The following is an 11,004-nucleotide window of genomic DNA, read 5'->3' as shown; positions in this document are numbered from 1 at the left end:
ATTACCACCTATTAGCTAATGATCCTCAAATATGTATTTCTAAACTAGATCTTGCTCTGATCTTCCAACCCGTAAATCCAACTGACCTGTGGACATCTCCACCTGGATGTCCCAGAGGCACCACAAACTCAGCAAATTTCAACTAAAATTCCTTACTTCACCTTCCGGGAACTGCCCTTCTCCTTTGAGTTCTTGGTTCAGAGTGGCACACCATTACAACTATTTCTCCTCCAAGCCGGAGAGCTAGGGGGCGTCCTTGACTTCCTGCTCTTCTTCACCCTCGCCGGTCCCCATGCAAAGGATCTTTGAGTCTAGTCTATTCCACCTTCTAAATACCTACCAAATCTAGCTACTTCTCTTCAGCCTCTGTCTGGTCTCTGGGCTAGTCTCATTTCCTGGGCTTCCAGCTGATGCTTCATGGGGAAAAGGAGGCTTAAGGCGCTAGGTGTAATACCGGCCAAGGAAGGCAGATTGATCAGGGCAGGCAGGTGAAGCCTGAATTCAAGTCGGCTTACCCCAAGGCTACTGCAATAGCCTCCTGTTTTGTTATTATTTTTGTAAGGTACGTCCCTCTTGTGCCTATATATTTGAGTGGATCAGAATCATCTGGGGTACCATTTTTTGTTTTTGTTTGTTTTATTTTGTTTTAAGCAAGCTCTACTTCCAACATGGGGCTTGAACTCACTTCCCTGAAATCAAGAGGTTCATGCTCTACCACCTGAGGCAGACGGGTGCCCCTAGGGTACCAGTTTAAATGCATATTCTTAGAAAAATAAAATAAAATAAATGCATATTCTTGGGCAATGTGGCTCTGGAATCCCCCATTTTTAACAAGCTTGCCTGGTGATTCTTGCACACACTGGTCTGAGAACCACAAACCATTCTTTTTTTTAAGAATTTTTATTTATTTGACACAGAGCGAGAGAGCACAAGCTGAGGAGTGGCAGGGAGAGGGAGAGGGAGAAGCAAGCTCCCCGATGAGCAAGGAGCCAGATGCAGGGCTCGATCCCAGGGTCCTGGGATCATGACCTGAGCCGAAGGCAGACACTTAACCGACTGAGCCACCCAGGCGCCCCACAAACCATTCTAAAGTAAAAACAAGGGCACCTGGATGGCTCAGTTGGTTAAGCGACTGTCTTCAGCTCAGGTCATGATCCTGGAGTCCCAGGATGGAGTCCCGCATCCGGCTCCCTGCTCAGCAGGGAGTCAGCTTCTCCCTCTGACCATCCCCCCTCTCATGCTCTCTCTCAAATAAATAAAATATTTTTTTATTTTAAAGGATTTTTTTTTAAAGATTTTTATTTATTTATTTGACAGAGAGAGACATAGCGAGAGAGGGAACACAAGCAGGGGGAGTGGGAGAGGGAGAAGCAGGCTTCCCTCGGAGCAAGGAGCCCGATGCGGGGCTCGATCCCACGACCCTGGGATCATGACCTGAGCCGAAGGCAAACGCTTAACGACTAAGCCACCCAGGCAGCCCAATAAATAAAACTTTAAAAAATAATAATAATAATTGGGCGCCTGGGTGGCTCAGATGGTTAAGCGTCTGCCTTCAGCTCAGGGCATGATCTCAGGGTCCTGGGATCAAGCCCCGCATCGAGCCCCGCATCGAGCCCCACATCGGGCTCCCTGCTCAGCGGGAGGCCTGCTTCTCTCTCTCCCTCTACTACTCCTCCCTTCCCTGCTTGTACTCTCTCACTCTCTCTGTTGAATAAATAAATAAAATCTTTAAAAGAAAGTAAAATAATAATAATAATAATAAAAATAAAGTAAAAACAAAAGTTTTTGCCACTCCTTGGTTCAGTGGCAATCCTCTGCCTTGAAGGGTAAAGTCCAAAATTCTTTTTTTTTTTTAAAGATTTTATTTATTTGAGAGAGAGAGAGCAAATGGGGGGGGAGGGTCAGAGGGAGAAGCAGACTCCCTGCGGAGCAGGGAGCCCGATGCGGGACTCGACCCAAGGACTCCAGGATCATGACCTGAGCCGAAGGCAATCGCTTAACCAACTGAGCCACCCAGGTGCCCAAGTCCAAAATTCTTATAAGACCTACAGAGCCCATTGAGAGCTAATCCAGGCTAACCATTCTAGCTCTTTCTCATCATTTCCTCCTGGAAATGTCTGCTTCAGTCATATTTAATTACTTGGGGTTCCTGAATGTGCCAGCTCTCTATCAACTCTAAGCTTTTGTCCATTGTAGGTACTCAAAGATTCACTGAATGAAAACACTGAAGCTATCCCTATGTGTAAGGTCATATGTTAGGCACTGGGCAAAGTCCCTGACTCAGATAACTTATAATCAGGCTGGGGGTGGGTAGGAAATACACAAGAAGTGAAAGGGGAAGAGAACTAACTGCCCTGCAACAGGCACTGAGCGGGACGTTACTAATATTAGCTCATTTTCTCCTTACACAAACCCTTCCAAATAGGTGTAGTATTTATTTGCTACTGATGGTCAAAGAAGTTAAGTAACTTGCCCAAAATCACGCAGCTGGCAAGTAGTGTTGATTGAGCTTCTACTGTATGCCAGGGAATGAACAAGCTGGGTACTATGCCAGGTACTATAGAGAAAGAGAGATGCTATCCTTGCTCTCCTGAACCTAGGTCTTCTTTTGCCATCACATACCTTCCCAGCCTGATAAGACTGGAGAACCATCAAAAAGGAATATGTCACGTTAAACTTACCCTTGTTAATATATGAGGGCCTCCAATAATCAAATGGTTGTTTAGTCATTAGCTTTTGGGCGACAGGTGTCTTACAATATCCTTCCTCTCCAAAGTTATGCTAAATTACAAAATCACTTTCAGGGAAAGGAGGAGCTCCTATAAAAAGTAGTTAAGCATATTCAAATGTGTAAGCATATATATTCCAATGGCAGGGGTTCCTGGGTGGCTCAGTTGGTTAAGCGTCTGCTTTCAGCTCAGGTCATGATCCCAGGGTCCTGGGATTGAGCCCTGCATCAGGCTCCCCGCACAGCGGGGAGTCTGCTTCTCCCTCCCCTGCTCCCCCTGCTTGTGCGCTCTCTTTCTCTCTCTCCCTCCCTCTCAAATAAATAAATAAAATCTTTAAAAAAAAAAATTTCCAATGGCAGACCAGAATTCTGTGAGTTGAACCTAGGGAATCTACTAAAGTTGTATACTGAGAGTCTCTTTCCAATTTCCAAGGGGGAAAAATGTGAAAAGATAGAAATTTCCCAACATAAAATTTCTCCCTTCATCATTTTTATAGGGGTGGGAAGGGGGTGGCTGTGCACTGGAAGAGGGTGCTTTAGAATAAGAAAGTAGAGGGGCACCTGGGTGGCTCAGATGGTTAAGCGTCTGCCTTCAGCTCAGGGCATGATCTCAGGGTCCTGGGATTGAGCCCCTTATCAGGCTTCTGGCTCAGTGAGGAGTTTGCTTCTCCCTCTCCCTCTGCCTCTCTCCCCTGCTCATATTCCCTCTCTCTCTATCTCTCTCTCTCTGTCACATGAATAAAAAAAAATAAAAAAAATAATAAAGTAGAAGGGGTAGCAAATACAGAAAAGAACAATGGCAGATGTTCATCGAGTGATTATTATCTGGGGATTCTATGCTAAGCCCTTGATCCTCACAAAACCTCTATTATTGTCCCCATTTTACAGATGAAGAAAATGAGACATAGAATGGTTGGGCAACTTGGTCACCCAGCTTGAAGTAGCAGAGCCAGAATCCTATGCAGTTCAGGCTTTCCAACTCAGAGCCCAGCGCTTAGTTACCGTCGGACGGCATATAGATCCATATGGAAGGAAGAGAAAAAACAGGCAGAAAAAAATCCTAGAATAGTGCCAGGAGCACCAGTTAAGTCGTTTTGACTTAAATTTTTGTTTGGTTGTCTCTCAGCAGAATGAAAGTTCCATGAAAGCAGAGACCTGTCTGTCTCCTTTGCAGTTTTATCCCTAACACCTTGCATAGTTCCTGGGTGCTGAAGGATGAGAGAAGTGGTAAGTGAGGAGGGAGCTGTGTGGTGAGTAGGAACTTGGGCAAGAAAGGTCTCATTCCTCTGGAAATCTAATTAAATATCAATAATTGGCATAAGAAGGTAAGTAAGGGTAGGGTGAACCTGCCAGAAGGTACTCCTCAGGGCCAGCTGCCAAAGAAAAATAATATTCCTACAAGTAGTAGGAAAACAAGAATCACAGTCTTGTTTAGAGCTTTAAATCTTTGCCAAAAACCCCAAGAAACATATAACTGAATTTATAACACAGACAACTAAAGCGTGTAGTTTATAACATCAAATTTCCTTCACATTCTAACAAAGGTTAGTTGAGTACTTGAGCTATCTCTGTGAACACTGTAAGAACACTGAATACTGAATGCCTAAATACTGCAGGAAATCTGGAGGATTTCTGGAATGGTGATATTATAGAAAACTTCCAGCTTTCTATCTTTGCGTCATGGCAAAGATAGGACTCGAGAAAAGTGCCAACAGTCAAAGCCAAGAGCCTGCTATATTACACTTTAAATGTGTCAGCTGGGGTATAACTATAGGGAAATATTGTCCCAAATCACAATACCATACATCACTGTCTAGTAATATATATACTGCACACACATAACTTAGAGGATGGCCCTGTTTTTGAGGGTGGGTATCATTGCTATTCACCTTTGTAGTCTCTGCAAGTAACAAAGTCCTGAGACCCAGTGATCAATAAATATTTACTGACATAGCGGGGTACCTGGGTGGCTCAGTCCGTTCAGCGTCTGCCTTCGGCTCAGGTCATGATCCCAGGGTCCTGGGATCGAGCCCCGCACTGGGCTCCCTGCTCAGTGCGGAGTCTGCTTCTCCCTCTCCCACTCCCCCTGCTGTGTTCTTGTTCTCGCTGTGTCTCTCTGTGTCAAATAAATAAATAAAATCTTAAAAAAGAAATTTACTGACATAGCAATAGTAACATAGTTCTCGTCATGAGAATACCAAAAATGCCTACAGTGGGTTTCCTGAATGCAGCTTCTACACTGGAATGACAATTTCTTCTAATCCCATTAATGCTCCAGTCCTACTTCTCTGTCCATTACTGGACTCAAGCAGGGCCCATTGATGTGAGGCTGTTTGTCTCATAAAATGAACAGATATTGAGCAAATCTCATATTTCACAGTTGTCCCAAATATAGATAATATCTACACACTTCAAGCTCCTGTTGGTGAGTGATTTACTCTCACCCTGAGCTGGAGAACAGAACTGGGAGAACGGTTCTCAAAAGGTGGTCCCCTGGGCAACCACGTCACCTATATTTGTGAATCTGGTAGAAGTGCAAATACCTGGGCACCACCCTAGACCCACTGAATAAGAAACTCTGGTGATCGAGTCCATGAGTCAGTGGTTTAACAAGCACTCTAGATAATTCTGAAGCTCACTGAAATTTGAGAGCCCAGGGCTAGAACAGCTTTTACTCCTCCAATAGAGAATTTGTCACATTTATAATTTTATTTCTCAACTTGAAGTCTTACAAGGGGCTATAGAGCAAGTTTTCACAAATAAGGCCTTATTTGTGTATGTGCACATATGTATGTATCAATATATGTGTATATGTATGTGTTTAAAACATTTATCAGGAACTTATTTTTATTTTTTATTTTATTTTTTTAAGAAGATTTTTTGTTTATTTGACAGAGGGAGAGAGAGCGCAAGCACACAAGCAAGGGGAGCAGCAGAGGGAAAGAGAGAAGCAGGCTCTCCACTGAGCAGGGAGCCCGACGCGGGGCTCGATTCCAGGACCCTGGGATCATGATCTGAGCCGAAGGCAGTCGCTTCACCAACTGAGCCACCCAGGTGCCCCTTTATTTTTTAAAGATTTTTTATTTATTTATTTGACAGAGAGAGACAGTGAGAGAGGGAACACAAGCAGGGGAAGTGGGAGAGGGAGAAGCAAACCTCCTGCTGAGCAGGGAGCCCCCTGAGGGGCTAGATGCAAGGCTGGATGCGGGGCTGGATGCGGGGCTCCATGAAGGACTCAATGAGGGGCCTGATCCCAGGACCCTGGGATCGTGACCTGAGCCGAAGGCAGACACTTAATAATTGAGCCACTCAGGCACCCCAACTTTTGAATTTAAAATTATCTGGTAAACGTGCTAAAAGATGACTTTTTCTTCTTTCTAAAGTTTTTATTTTAATTCCAGTTAGTGTTATATTAGTTTCATGTGTGCTATATAGTAATTCAGAAGTTCCATATAGGGCGCCTGGGTGGCTCAGTCGTTAAGTGTCTGCCTTAGGCTCAGGTCATGATCCCAGGGTCCTGAGATGGAGTTCCACATCAGGCTCCCTGCTCAGCGGGAAGCCTGCCTCTCCCTCTCCCACTCCCCCTGGTTGTGTTCCTGTTCTTGCTCTCTCTCTTTCTGTCAAACAAATAAATAAATAAAATCTTTAAAAAAAAGTTCCATATAAAAGATGACTTTTTTTGATGATAAGGTAATAATACTCCTGCTAGTCTTTTTTTTTTTTTTTTTTAAGATTTTATTTATTTATTTGACAGAGAGAGACACAGTGAGAGAGGGAACGCAAGCAGGGGGAGTGGGAGAGGGAGAAGCAGACTCTCCACGGAGCAGGGAGCCCTATGCAGGGCTCGATCCCAGGACCCTGAGATTATGACCTGAGCTGAAGGCAGACACTTAACGACAGCCACCCAGGTGCCCCTCTTTTTTTTTTTTTTTTTTTTTAAGATTCTGTTTTTAAGTAATCTCTACAACCAAAGTGGGGCTCAGACTGAAGATCCTGAGACCAAGAGTCACATGCTCTATCAACTTAGCCAGCCAGGCACCCTTCTCTGCTAGTCTTTTTTTCTACATAAATATTGATAGATACCTTTTATCTTTTACAAAATTTTACTTTTATCTTCATAAAATTTTGGTACAATTACCTTTTAATGATTGCATAAGGCTTTTCTGTGAGACATTTAGATTATTTCCTTTTTATTTTTGTCGTTATTCAAAATGTCCTTGATTATTTCCTGGAAGTCCAATCATAGGGACAGAGGCACCTGGGTGGCTCAGTCATTAAGTGTCTGCCTTCGGCTCAGGTCAAGATCCCAGGGTTCTGGGGGGCGCCTGGGTGGCTCAGTTGGTTAAGCGACTGCCTTCGGCTCAGGTCATGATCCTGGAGTTCCGGGATTGAGTCCCGCATCGGGCTCCCTGCTCAGCAGGGAGTCTGCTTCTCCCTCTGACCCTCCCCCCTCTCATGTGCTCTCTCTCTCTCATTCTCTCTCTCTCAAATAAATAAAATCTTAAAAAAAAAAAAAAGATCCCAGGGTTCTGGGATTGAGCCCCGCAGCGGGCTCCCTGCTCGGCGGGAAGCCTGCTTCTCCCTCTCCCACTCCCCCTGCTTGTGTTCCCTCTCTCGCTCTCTCTGTCAAATAAATAAATGAAAAAATAAAATAAAAAAGTATAACCCTTTCCATTAAAAAAAAAAACAATATGGGGACAAAAAAGGTGAACATTTTAAAACATCTTGAGAGACTTTTCCATGTTCTTCATAGTTCTTCAAAATAGCCAGGCAATCTCATTGCTGTTATACTTACTTAGTTGTTCCTCTGTTCCTCTAAGGTTGAACATTGATACCAGCAATTCTTTTTTTTTTTTTAAGGATTTTATTTATTTATTTGAGAGAGAGAGAATGAGAGACAGAGAGCATGAGAGGGAGGAGGGTCAGAGGGAGAAGCAGACTCCCCGCTGAGCAGGGAGCCCGATGTGGGACTCGATCCCGGGACTCCAGGATCATGACCTGAGCCGAAGGCAGTTGTTTAACCAACTGAGCCACCCAGGTGCCCCGATACCAGCAATTCTTAACAGAGGTGATTTTCTCCCCTACGGAACATTGGTAATATTTAGAGACATTTTCAGTTGTTACAATTGTTGAGGGCTATTATTGGCATCTAGTGGGTAGAAGCCAGGGATTCTGCTAAACATCCTGCAACGTACAGGACAGCTCTCACAACATAGAATTTTCTGGTCCAAAATGTCAATAGTGTGGAGACTGATAAATTTTTGTTGTTGTGTTATATATAGTGCATACCAAAATATACCATTTTGTTTTGAAGTTATTTGAAATAAATTTTTTTTTAATATTTTAATAAATTTATTTGAGAGAGGGCTGAGTGAGAGTGAGAGCACAAGCAGGGGGAGTTGCAGAAGCAGACTCCCTGCTGAGCAGGGAGTGGGGCTGGATCCCAGGACTCTGGGATCATGACCTGAGCCAAAGGCAGACACTTAAATGACTGAGCCACTCAGGCGCCCCTGAAATAAATTTTCAAGAGAGGACTTACAGGGTCAAAGTACATAAATATTTGTATGCTTCTCTCAATCTCTCTCTCTCTTTTTTTTTTTTTTTAGGGAGAAAGAGTGTGTGCTCAAGTGGGGGGAAGGGCAGAGGGAGAATGTTAAGCAGGCTCCATGCTCCAGGAGATCATGACCTGAGCTGAAATCAAGAGTTGGGCGCTCAACCAACTGAGCCACCCAGGCACCCCTCTATGTTTCTTGGTAATAGATTTCTTTCTTTCTTTTTTTTTTTCAAGATTCTATTTATTTATTTAACAGAGAGAAAGAGAGTACAAGTAGGCGGAGTGGCAGGGAGAGGGAGAAGCAGGCGCCTACTGAGCAGAGAGCCCGACGTGGGGCTCAATCCCAGGACACTGGGATCATGACCTGAGCCACCCAGGTGCCCCTCTTGATTATAGATTTCTACCTTGTTTCCAAAATAGTTATGTTGCTTGATATATGTATTTATTTCTCTGCAGGCTAGGGAGATTTGATTTTACTAGGATGCATTAAATGCATCCACTTAGCACTTTATATAGGCCACATCTAGAGATGTGCTAGAGCACAATTCTTCTGGCTTGATCTGAGAATGATTCTTAGTTTGACTTTGGAGTGACTGAAAGTGATTTCTGGTTTGACTTTTGGGCAATAATTATGTTTTGTTTTAGGAGATTTTTATTTGATTCCAGAAGTATTTTATTCTGTCTTCCTTAGGTTCTGATATACCTCAGGTTGAAATTTCTCTTGCATAATTGAAGACTCTTCAGTATAGATACAGGAATTCAGGAATTAAACCAACCAATATAAGGAGAGAAGGAGCCTATGGAGGAAAACGAAGACAAAAAGATTTGTATACTGATTATTTGTTTTTCCAAAAGTATTCATTTATGATTATATGTAAGAAAAAGAGGATTTATAAACTATGTAAGTGAAACCTCATTCTTGGAAGTATATCAAGAGGGACTAGAAGGAAGAAAAAGGTCCATAGATAGAATAATAATAACTCTATTAGCTTTAGTTTTCTTTTAAAAAAAAGTAAACGTATTTGAATGATTATGTAAAGTTGCTGGTGTGTAGTGCTCTTAGACCAAAATATGTTTCTTTTTTTTTTAAGATTTTATTTATTCGAGAGAGAGAGAGCACTCAAGAGCAGGGGGAGGGGCAGAGGGAGAGAGAGAGAAGCAGACTCCCCGCCTAGCAGGGAGCCTGACATGGGGCTGGATCCCAGGACCCTGAGATCATGATCTGAACTGAAAGCAGACGCCCAACTAACTGAGCCACCAAGGTGCCCCCCAAATATGTTTCTAATACTTTTTCCTAGTATTCTCAGAATACTTATTCCCAGACCTAGTATTACCTAGTCCTAGGTCAGACAATTTCTTTTTTTTTTTAATTTTAAAAAAATTTTTTTTAATGCTGAGTTGTTTTTTTTTTTAATTTTATTTATTTGAGAGAGAGAGTGAGAGAGAGAGAGCACAAGAAGGGGGTAGGGTCAGAGGGAGAAGCAGACTCCTCGCTGAGCGGGGAGCCCGATGCGGGACTTGATCCCGGTACTCCGGGATCGTGACCTGAGCCGAAGGCAGTCGCTTAACCGACTGAGCCACTCAGGCACCCTAGGTCAGACAATTTCAATGCTTCTTCAAATGAGGGTCTTTATTATTATTTTTTTTTATCTTTAAGTAATCACTACACCCAACATGGGGCTTGAACTCGCAACCCCAAGATCAAGAGCCACATGTTCTACTGACTGAGCCAGCCAGGCGCCCTTCAAATGAGTTTTAAAATATCAAGAAACTGGGGCACCTGGGTGGCTTGGTCGTTGGGCGTCTGCCTTCGGCTCAGGTCATGATCCCAAGGTCCTGGGATCAAGTCCCACGTCGGGCTCCCTGCTCAGTGGGAAGCCTGCTTCTCCCTCTCCCACTCCCCCTGCTTGTGTTCCCTCTCTCGCTGTGTCTCTCTCTGTCAAATAAATAAATAAAATCTTGGGGTGCCTGGGTGGCTCAGTTGGTTAAGCGACTGCCTTCGGCTCAGGTCATGATCCTGGAGTCCCTGGATTGAGTCCCGCATCGGGCTCCCTGCTCGGCAGGGAGTCCAGTTCTCCCTCTGACCCTCCCCCCTCTCATGTGCTCTCTCTCATTCTCTCTCAAATAAATAAATAAAATCTTAAAAAATAAATAAATAAATAAATAAATAAAATCTTAAAAAAAAGGTATGTTCTTTTATTTATTTTAAAGATTTTATTTATTTGACAGAGACACAGTGAGAGATGAAACACAAGCAGGGGGAGTGGGAGAGGGAGAAGCAGGCTTCCCGCAGAGCAGGGAGCCCGACGTGGGACTCGATCCCAGGACCTCGGGATCATGACCTGAGCTGAAGGCAGACGCTTAATGACTGAGCCACCCAGGCGCCCCAGAAATATGTTCTTTAAAAAAAAAAAAAAATCAAGAAACTGTAGTACTAAAATTTTTCAAGGTCTTTTGTCATTCAAATAGTTTTTTTCTCAGGTCTCCCTTTGAGAAAGGTGGTTTTTCTTTTTGGTCTTTCATCCTGTTTTTTTTTGTTTGTTTGTTTTTTGTTTTTGTTTTTTTTTCATCCTGTTTTAAGATTTTATTTATTTATTTGAGACAGAGAGAGACAGAGAGCGAGAGCATGAGCAGTGCAGGGGAAGGATAGAGGAAGAGGGACAAGCAGACTCCCAGCTGAGCAGGGAGCCTGACTTAGGGCTCTATCTCAGGACCCTGGGAT

The sequence above is a fragment of the Mirounga leonina genome, unplaced genomic scaffold (assembly GCF_011800145.1).
Source record: "Mirounga leonina isolate KUSES-001 unplaced genomic scaffold, KU_Mleo_1.0 Mir_197, whole genome shotgun sequence".
NCBI classification, from domain to species: Eukaryota; Metazoa; Chordata; class Mammalia; order Carnivora; family Phocidae; genus Mirounga; species Mirounga leonina.
Note: the sequence above shows the minus strand (reverse complement) of the source record.